This window comes from Hippocampus zosterae, chromosome 8, assembly GCF_025434085.1.
Source record: "Hippocampus zosterae strain Florida chromosome 8, ASM2543408v3, whole genome shotgun sequence".
NCBI lineage: Eukaryota > Metazoa > Chordata > Actinopteri > Syngnathiformes > Syngnathidae > Hippocampus > Hippocampus zosterae.
Window position 1 is genome coordinate 20,655,928 of NC_067458.1, and position 10,370 is coordinate 20,666,297.

General features: G+C 39.8%; 1 long non-coding RNA gene across 1 annotated transcript in view; it reads left to right on the forward strand.

Moving 5' to 3' along the window:
- The first annotated feature begins 2,588 nt into the window (after positions 1-2,588).
- The window catches only part of LOC127606071 (uncharacterized), a 29,950-nt gene continuing 22,168 nt past the window's right edge, over positions 2,589-10,370 (forward strand). Inside the window, exons 1-2 of the long non-coding RNA XR_007963729.1 lie at positions 2,589-3,126; positions 4,311-4,401. This is a non-coding gene — a long non-coding RNA (uncharacterized LOC127606071). The remainder of the gene's footprint in view (positions 3,127-4,310; positions 4,402-10,370) is intronic.

Genomic DNA, 10,370 nt, shown 5'->3' on the forward strand with positions numbered 1-10,370 from the left:
CACATTGGAGGGCAGGAGGCCCTCGAGCAACAGCAAAATTAAACCTGCAAATATTAAAAGTCTTCTTAGGATCACGGATATTATTAAAGTGTCTCGCGGCGGGACGAGCTGAAATTCATGTGGCATCCTCAGCGTCTATCGGGGCCATGTGAAAGTTGGGAGGAGTCATTGCAGCTATGCATTTCTACGAGGAATTCGTCAAGGTCTGATCTGGTGGAGCTGAGTTATCAAGAGTTTGGTGTCACAGTTTTTTTTTTTAAGACTGGGTTCTAGAAACCTTTTTGTGGGTTGACTCATAATTGATCGGTCCCCAAAATTACATGCTGCTAAGTGAAATTGCCTTCTGTGGCTGGATTCTGGGGGTCATAGTGGGTGTTGGCGCTACCAAGCCAAACAACCCTCAGCCTGTCAATTTAAACCAAAATATCAGGTTTCACTTGTCATTTTTCAGGATTGAGACTTTTTTGTGGGTCTACTCATGATGGTGTGCCAACCATTGTCAAAAGAATTCTTGAGGAGCACTATGAGCTGAATGATCCTGTTGTCTTTTCAGGATTGGGTCCTTAAGATATACTGTATATATATACACACACACACACACACACACACACATGACGTGGTGTGCTTTGGAATCTAAGCTGCTTACTCTTTGATTGGTAGATAGATTCTCAAAGAGTTAACCTACAGCCTATGTTCAAGCAAGCCTGCATGCATGTAATTCATATTCAGTTCAATTCCACCCCACACTTGTTTTTCCAAGTCAGTTCCTCCCGGCCAAAGTGTGCTAAGCAAGGGAGGAGATTGATGGGATTAGTAAAAATAATAACGCCATAATTGCATTATGGTGTGGAAGCTTAAGGCCAGGTCCCTCTGGTGTGTATCACCGAACCAAACTCGACCTACCTCACGTGTTCATGATTCATTGCTCCACAGTGACTTGTTCATTTGCAGTTGCACCATATGCGAAGTTGAGGCCAAGGGATCCGCAGATGGCTCGTGGCGGAGCGTCACTCTCGGGACACTGACACACACGACTGCTCTCAGTTCACCGGGAGGACCGTTGATGGACTCCTGATAGCCTTTTATTCATTGTGTGACCAAAAAAACCAAAACAAACAAAATAAAAACAGTTTTGCAGGAGTTTTTAATTCAATTCAGTGGACAATGTGCTGCTTCTTCTGATGTGTTCGCATTGGCCACCGGGGGCAGTATAACTCATATTGTAGAGTACCGGTACATGTAGATATAATAATGCAGCGAGCAATACAATCACAATCAAGCTGCAGTAATATTAGTCATGTTTTGTCTAGGATAAAGAATATATGCGATTGGCTGGCGACCAGTTCAGGATGTCCCCCGCTTACTGCCTGAAGACAGCTGGGATAGGAAAAAATATTGTTTTTACAGATTTATACCAATCACACTGTATATGCTAGTTTAGTGAGCGCATCTACGCTGTTTTGCATTAGGGGTCAGCATTGAGCTAGCAGACTTTTGGAAGACAAATACACAACCCATAATTCTATTTGTTTGATGTTTAGTTTGACAGTCAGCTTGACCTAAATTGAATAAAAACAGCGTGAAGTCTTTTTTTGGAAGAATTGTTTCAAATCTGCCAAACTGCTCCTTGTTATGAAGTGAGTTGAGTTGAGTTGACTGCCGCCATACTGAGCTCGTATCTCAACCAAATTCAAAGCAAAAAAAAAAAAAAGGATTTATCTGGTCGACTCTGCCATGTAGTTCATTTCAGATTACGTAATAACACATTTATTGTACAAAACAAGAAGTGAATTAATTACCCTCAACCTTTGAATCGTTTTTTTTCCTTTTGTTTATTTGTGTCACCTCATCTACCACAGACTGCTTTCATAATGTTTTCATAAAGTAAGATCGTGCAGTTGAGTCATTTGACCAAGATTGATACCATGATAACGTAACCTTGCTTTCACAATGACGGCTGACTTGTTTTGCTCTGATATGAATTTGTTTTGCTCGCTTGCTTGCACAAAATCGCGCATTAGACAGTGACCAAGCGATTATTCCTTCACTCCACACTTCCTGTAAATCAGTCAATTTAATGGCTGCCTTATGCATGTATGCTAATGAGCGATTATTTTTATAAACAGCGCTCGATGGCTTCAGGCGCAAGGGGACTTCCTGTAGCTCCCGACACCAGACGTTCCGGTGCCCTCAGTGGCGTGCTTGATCTTAATACTGTATTGTGTTTTTTAATTGTTATTGCTTTGTTTTGGGGTGGGTGGTATCTATATTTTACTGGGCCAGTGCCAATTTGTTTGCCCCTACAGTGCTTATTAATGGAAAATCTATCAATCCACATTTCCCCAGTGTAGGACAAATAAAGGATATCTTAATATCAGCATTGCGCGGGCGTTAGAAGAATAGCAAGAGTTGGTCATGTGGATGTGGAAACGGGAAAGGAAATATGTCCGGGGCTGTTGTAACTGCGCTGTTAATTCAAACCGAAAGCACTGCTGCGTTTTCATCTTAGCTTAGCTTAGTTTAGTTTAGTTTAGTTTAGTTTAGTTTAGTTTAGTTTAGTTTAGTTTAGTTTAGCTTAGCTTAGCTTAGCTTAGCTTAGCTTAGCTTAGCTTAGCTTGTCTTAAACTAAGCTAAGCTAAGCTCAGGACTTGCAGGCGAACCCAATGAGCTCATTACTTTTATTATGTTTATTGTCGGGCAGAGCAACAGGTTAAGGAGGCAGGAACCAAAGGGAGTCAGAGAGACCAAACCAAGGCGTACTGACGAGGTGAAGACTGGCAGGTGTGCAGGTGAGACAGGTGCAATGATTGGGGAGACACCCACACCGAATTAAGGAAAAGGAAAACAAACCAAAAAAAACAGAACTGAGGGAGAGGTTTGCGCAGTGGACAGACACAATGGATTCTAACACTGCGCCTTGTTTGCAAATGACGGCAGAATGTCTCACCATTCCTTCATTTTCGTAACGGCTAAGCGGATTTTTGCGCTTTGGTTAAGGTTAACCTCAGTGATGATGTGTTTAGTGCTTCAAAAGATGGACCAGGCTAAATCGATGAACCAATTACAAATGAAAACACACAATCTCCTTCTGGGAACCGAAGGGACTATTTCAAAGAATGTAAGTAGGTTAGACTATTTCTTACCTAACATCAGAAATTGTTCACCAGTGAGCACTTTTTTTGCATTGAGTTCTTTCTTTGTATTCATACTTAATTATTATTGAGGACTACTTTTTAATATAACCCAAGTAATATTTCTCATACTTGAGTACATTTTGCTTGACTTTTTTTTGGGGGGGGGGGGACCCTATTCAACTTTGACCCATTTCTTAAGTCGGTGTATAAATCAGTTAACGTGGCCATAATTCGAAATCCGTCGCTCGTGTGCGTTTAGCGTCAACGTTCACGCGAGCAAATTCTGACACCTATAAAAAATGATGTTTACAGGCTCGGCTCTTAATCCGACTCAGAGCAGCTGTTTGTGGGAGTGGCCTCTGGCTTGAGGTGTGCGAGGCTATATTTTGTATTGATGTGACGGGAATCACCTCTCAAGCATGCTAGTCATCTGTCAGTTAGCCTTTGTGGTACGTTTCCGTTTGTTTGAGCAAATTATGGAGGAGGAAGGGGTGGAGTCTTATACCAAATATTTTGGTTTCTCTTTATTTTATCAACACTTTTCATTTGGGAAGCTCATATCTACCAAGTTGCTCAACTGTCATATAATTTTGAGAACATTTATTGCGGAGATCCAAATTCAAAATCAAAACACAGTTGTTTTGTGAAAACTAATAAATAACATTAGTAACATAATTAAATATGTACTATACTACATGAATATACTTTTAACCTACAAGGCCATTTTCCCTAGCTGACGTATGCTACAATGGAACACATGTATTTGCGGTTTCCCCTCCTGTCGAGTTGTGTAGCATTACTTGACTTGACGTGCATAATTTTCTCTCCAGGCTCTTCAATGCCCTGTCATTTTCTTTTTCAAAGTCACATACGTTCTGCTTTAATGTGGTTCTAGCGAAACATATTGGAATAGTGGACCATAGCACTTATTTCTGGTGTGTCACGAACACGTGTCGCTCAGGATAGCTTAGCAATTAGCCTGGCTTCACCGTCTTTTGTTTCAGGCATCCCTTGTTTGCCACCCTGGTGACAACCATTGCTGACTTAGGAGCGATTCTGAAATGTGTTTAATCGCAAAATCAGGATCAAACTGGCACTGTTGGTTACGTATTATGTGGCATGCAAAAAAAACAACCTGTCAAACTTTAACGAAACCTCTTTAACTCATCAACACAGGGTGAGTGTGTCCCTTGAGCCATTTTCCACTGGACAAGAGGCTATATCACCTGTCCTGTCCACTCATCAAACATTGAGGCTGAGCACAGAGGTATCCAGTTCTTTTTATTTATTTAAATCTCCGGTTTCTTTGTATGTGGGACACCACAATAGACTTCAATGAGCTCCACTTACACGTCGTCAATCTTTCCGTTTGTGTGATCCAATCGGAAAAATTTCCCCAGTAAAGTGATTATAGTGATTGTAATATCAGATATCACTTTTACCAAAAAAAGGCAGGAAGTAGTCAATTTTATCGGCCACTTTTGCTAATTTATTAAAAATGAGCACTAATTTCAGAGCGAGTTGTTTGTGTTGTATTTTGGAATTCTCTATTGCACAGTGACTGTTTTTTCATTTTGTCAAAAATAAAATCAAAATTCTTTCTTTAAAACTATGTGTTGAATAGAAATTTTAGGATCAAAATGATTCGTGGTATCAGTTACTTAGTTTCAGCATCAATGAGTGCTTGAGTTGGGTACTCACACTGGTATCAATCGGGAAAAAAAGTGGGATCAAACATCCCTAATCATGAGGATCAAGCCCTGGAGTGACAGAGCAGCCATGCCGTGCCAAACGCCGTCCCTGTCTACACGGGAAGTGATGTCATTCAAATGAGTGCAAGATAGCTTAAAAAGATTTTTAAAAGTATTCAAATTTGGTGATGTGAGCATTTAAAAAAAATGTGTTTTGAGTTCCCAATTTCTAAGTCACTGTATCGGTACAAATCTGAGTGAGCCAGCCCTTGCAAGGGATCTCGTCACATGCAGGTACGCCACTTCTAATTTCACGCCCAGCAAAGATCAAATCGAAGCACATGACTCAAAATCAAACTCGCCATCGCCTCGCCAATTACAATGCCTGCTGTTAATGTGACCGGCGCTTCGAGACAAACTCCAAGTCGCCAACTAATACCGCCATTACAAAAATTACCAATTGAGATTTTCACTCGTATTTCCCAGCACTCTCGAAAGCATCGTAACCGCACAAACTTTCCTGACAGCAGTAAATGCACTTTTCAATCACTCCCTCGCGCATCGGGCTTGTCGTGGTTTGCACTGCAGCCATCTGCTAAGCGCTAGTTCTCATCCCTAAACAGACGGTCCCCCTTCGTGTACCCAAGGTACATCCCCTTATCCCCCTAACTACCACCTCGAGAGAGGTCTACCAAGACAACAAGGGGGTCACAGTTTCCTGAGCAACTTGAGCAGAAAATAATGGCAAGTGACCCATTCAGAGCCATATGCGCCCTCTTTGCAAATACATTCAAATATAATTTTCTTTTCTCCTCTATGTTGACTTTATGATAATGCAGTTAAGTCTGTCTGCAACAATAGCCATCAATTCATTGTAAAATTCTTATGGCCAACAAAATGTGATTCTAACTTGTAATGAAGTATAGGTGATACAGATAAGGGTACACTCGGGATAAATTATAGTTCTCATACTTTTTGGGTGCAAGAATCTGTGACACGGGAGTTTAATTTTTTTTTTTTGCCCCCAAATGATCCCCTAGTGCCGCGAATGCCAACAAAACAGAGCTAGCTGATGCAACCCCAAATAGGTGTGGGCCATTATGGAAAAAAGTAATCATGAAGATCTCGAAATGATGATTAATAAACACAAATCCATTCATTATATTTGATATGTTGCCACTTGAGAGAACTGAAAAAGAAATGGATCAAATAAGGTAGGCTCACAGATGGGCAAGGAGAGCCACAGCCGCTGATGCAATTTCAGCCATTTATGGAACGTAACAAACAAAAATAATGTGAGGACCATGTTCTGGGATCATACTTTTGTGCTGTTTTTACAGTTTAAACTCTTGAATAGTCGGCTGGCTAATAAGGTTAGCTTGCTGCCCCGCTTGCGACATGTTCTTTTGCCCACACAACTGTTCTTTCTTTCTTCAACTGTTTCCTTCTTACTTAGGAGACGTTTAACTGCTCGGAAGGAGAGTGACATGCCGGGCGAATTTACAACCGCAAGTTGAGTGGAACAGTTGAGCGGTCGCACCACACACAGTCATGGCGACAGTACACATGGGTTAACGTCTTCTTACATATCAAGAGACGGGAGGGAGAAAACCACTTGTCACATAAGAGAGCTAGATGCTAGCATTGTTTTTACATTTGGAATTGGGAGATCTGTTACTTGTGCTACTTCCCAGACAAAATGGAAATAAAAAATATACGTAGATATATACAGTATACATGCCATAAAATCCAATGAGGTACAGTAAAAACTAATGTAGCTTGGTATCGTGCATGGAATTGGCTTAGATGCTAACATTCGCATTACATTGGTAGTCCATATACCATTTTATTTGTATAGTTAATTCCGGTACAAAATGGAACTTGTTCATGAAAATGTAAATATTTTTTACACACAAGGACACATCATACAAAATAATGAGATACAGTAGTAGCTAATGTACTGTAGCTCTTTGGACCTATTCCTATTTCATGGCACATTATGCGAACAGGGCTAACAGTTTTTAACACCGGTATGTAGGCCTATTCTAAACATTTATCGCTGTTCTGTCTTTTTTTTTTTTTTTTAGGAGGCCTATATTCGAAGTCAGTTTTTTTTTGAGGGGGTAATTTAAAGAAGAAAAAAAAATACATATTCAAAAAACAAGTATACATAGCAACAATCAAATCAGTTTTGAACTTGTTACTCTTCACAGAAGACGACTAGAGGCAACACTAGCATTTCATTTCGTGTCTGCACTGCAGTTTGAATGTCCTCTTCTATAAAAATCAAACCAAGATAAATAGCAGTAGAAATGTCAACATTAATAACATTTGGTCCGGTTCTTGAACTGAAAATTTTTCCATATTTGTAACTGAATTTTTTTTCTTCCCTGGGATTTCCCTCACGGAAGGCTAAAACCGTAGGGTCAATATGATCAGTTATTACAAAGAGAGAATGTTATGAACAGCCATGAATGTGATTTAATGAAAGATCAGATTTGTTTTTATGAGCGGAGGGATTAAGCGTGTAGACGGGAGGTACTGAACAGACATGTTTATGGGTGTTTTAATGAAGAGACATGACGCCGTTACTGTAATCCTTTTATGACTTGGCGGTACCACAAAAAATAAAAATTAAAAAATCGTCAGACGTTTAGTGGCTTGATTTCCTTCTCGATCTCTTATCAGCGCTTTTATGAAAACAATGGACGCTGCCCACGTGAGATTGGCCGCCCCTGTGCTCACAACGTTCTCTTCAAAACCAGATGCTGCCTTCTGGGCCCGAGCCAGCAAGTGTACGAACAGGAAGAAGCCGCAAATCAGATATACAACACTTGCTCGGAGTGATATGAGCTTTTTTTATATTTTCATTTTTATCTGGACCAAAATGTGTGTTGTTGACAAGATTGTTTACACACCCGATGTTTTAACCTCAAAGATTGTGTTGTACCTGGGGTAATAATATATCATTGCTCCATCGTTAGCAAACATTTGTATGCTAATGTCACAAGTACTATAATCCCATTCATCATGCTTTACAAGTAGTTCTGTACGACAAAGATTTAATGAATTGTTTAGTGTTCACACAAATTCCAAAGTAAAACCACAGCAGTGAATTTACGAGCCCCATTATTCATATTATCTCCATGTCAAAAATTGTGGACACTTTTTCAATGCCTTCATATCCATGCTAAAATTATTAGAGTTAGGATTGCCAATCTTTGATGTATGCAATTTTCCCTACGGTTAAAAAAACTTCCCAGAAGCCCCAATAATAAACCAAAGATGAAGAATTATTGTTTTGAAGCTTCTGGCCAGTTAGAGCTAGCTAACGCTAACCGGGTTACCCTGTACAGCCTTTACCGAAGCTGTAAATCTTGAAAGCAAATACGGACTAGTTTCCATTTTAGCAACTTTTTCCACAAAACGTAATAATGATTCAGACCTCTCTAGTGAATCAAAAAGCAGCTCACAACAAATCTAGCCACTTCTTTCGCCGTGAGACTTTTGGATAAACAAACGAGAAAAAAAAAACGAGCTCCTTTTGAGAAAAGGGTGCCAGTTATTTGGTTTCCTAAAAAACTTTCTTTGAGTGACTGACAATTCCACTGTTTGAGTCCTAGTCTCAGACAAAAACTAAAATACAATAAAATAAACAAAGTGCGTAGCTGCTGGTGAGCGCAGCGTTGTCAGTCACGAATGGGTTCACGTCATGGAAAATATTGAGTTGGGTTCTCTCTGAAAATCACTTCTCTCGGCTGTTCCCCTGACTCTCTCCGAGATGAAATTGTGTAATTTCACATAGAACCGACCATTTGCATACAAGCCAGTCAATTTTCCACAATACAAAAGTCAGTCATTTGGAACTAAACGCTCATGGCGAATGGACAGACGAGACATGATTAATTTACTTGCGCGAACTGGCTTCTGAATGACACGTTACTTGAGGCAACTTGCGCAAGGCGCTACTGGTTTTGGCATTTAGACGGCAAGAGCCCGTTAAGCTCCATTTCACAACAAAGGGATTATCTGAATTACTGGTGACATGCGTTGTGTGGGACAAGCTCCTATTGGCACGCACTCAAGCGCGACGAACCAAATGCGTCCGGCCACACACAGTCACACACACATACGCTGGATTAATGCCCTGAGATTCCTGTGTAGGAAGATGGAAAGTATTTCCACACGTTGCTATTTAATATAGACTTTTTTATTTACATTGACACATGTAAGACATCCATTATACACAGCAACAGTAAATAAAGCCTCCGGTTTAATAAATACCAATGATGGACGGGAGAGAGGGGAAAAACTCATTGATAGATGGTCCAATTCTCTCTTTTAGTTTCTCAAACTCTCCTTTACCGGGGCGACAAAATATACAGTACACGCACACCAAAACCAGCATCTCAACATTTGCTATATATATATTATATGTACCGCGTCTTCATTAAGATGGTCGCCTTCTGATATGACTTTACAATATATGCACAGTGAAATGTACTGTATATTTACACAATGTAGAGCAAAGAGAACATGTTTTCGGGCATTCACATGACAACGACAGAGTGACCATGATGTGATTGGGCGAACTTGTATTCTGTGATGTCATAATGTCAAGAAAACAATGCTTTAGCCATTTTTTTTCAGCGTTTGGATGGAAAAAAAAATAATAAAACAAAACCTCCTAATCAAATTAACGTTAATGACTATTATAACATCAACTCTTCAAAAAGTCTCTCAAAAGTTGGCCTTTTTGGTATGAAGCTACCATTTAGCGCCAAAATCCGGTGGCTTATAGTTGGACCAACACCTACTAGGGAATATGAATTATTCAACGATTCGAGTTTTTTAAAAAATTATCTATTCAGTGTCTCCGCATATTTTTGAGCTCTTTCTCTAATGCATTTGAATGGCGCCAACACTATACGAATACGAAAATGGTGATAAGTTTGTGAATTGAAGTGACTTGGTCTTTTTGAAATTTACATTTTGGGGCAGGAGCTGAATTTAACCTGGGTTGTTAGTGGAGAGTCTTTACCACATGCTTGTATCGGCTCACTTCCTATTCATTTTGAATTCTGAATTTCTTCTCAATGGACTCATGAGTGATGCATTTATTCTTCATGCTAATGTTGTGAGATGAATATGAAATGATATTCAAGTATTTCGGGAACATAGTTTGTGATATATTCGCAGTTGAAACTGTGAACTTGGGCAATTAGAAACATTCTTAGGGGTAGGCATCAGATTCCTGCTGGGGTTTTTTCCCAGACAATGATGAATAATAGCGAAGTCGCTAATAAGTATTATTGTACGGCTTATTTTTATTAGAATATTTAGAGTAGAGTGTACACATACGTACTCCACCAATTCACAAACAGATGTTGAGACACATTAAGAGGGCATTTTCCTGATGGGAACAAAGGAAGCATGTTGTGGAGCGAACATCTGGACTTAAAGGGGAGAGTGGGGAAAAGCAACTTGTGGCCAGGGAACAATGATGATAATGAGGAACCTTAATGTCTGCTCTCCAGAAAAAAAA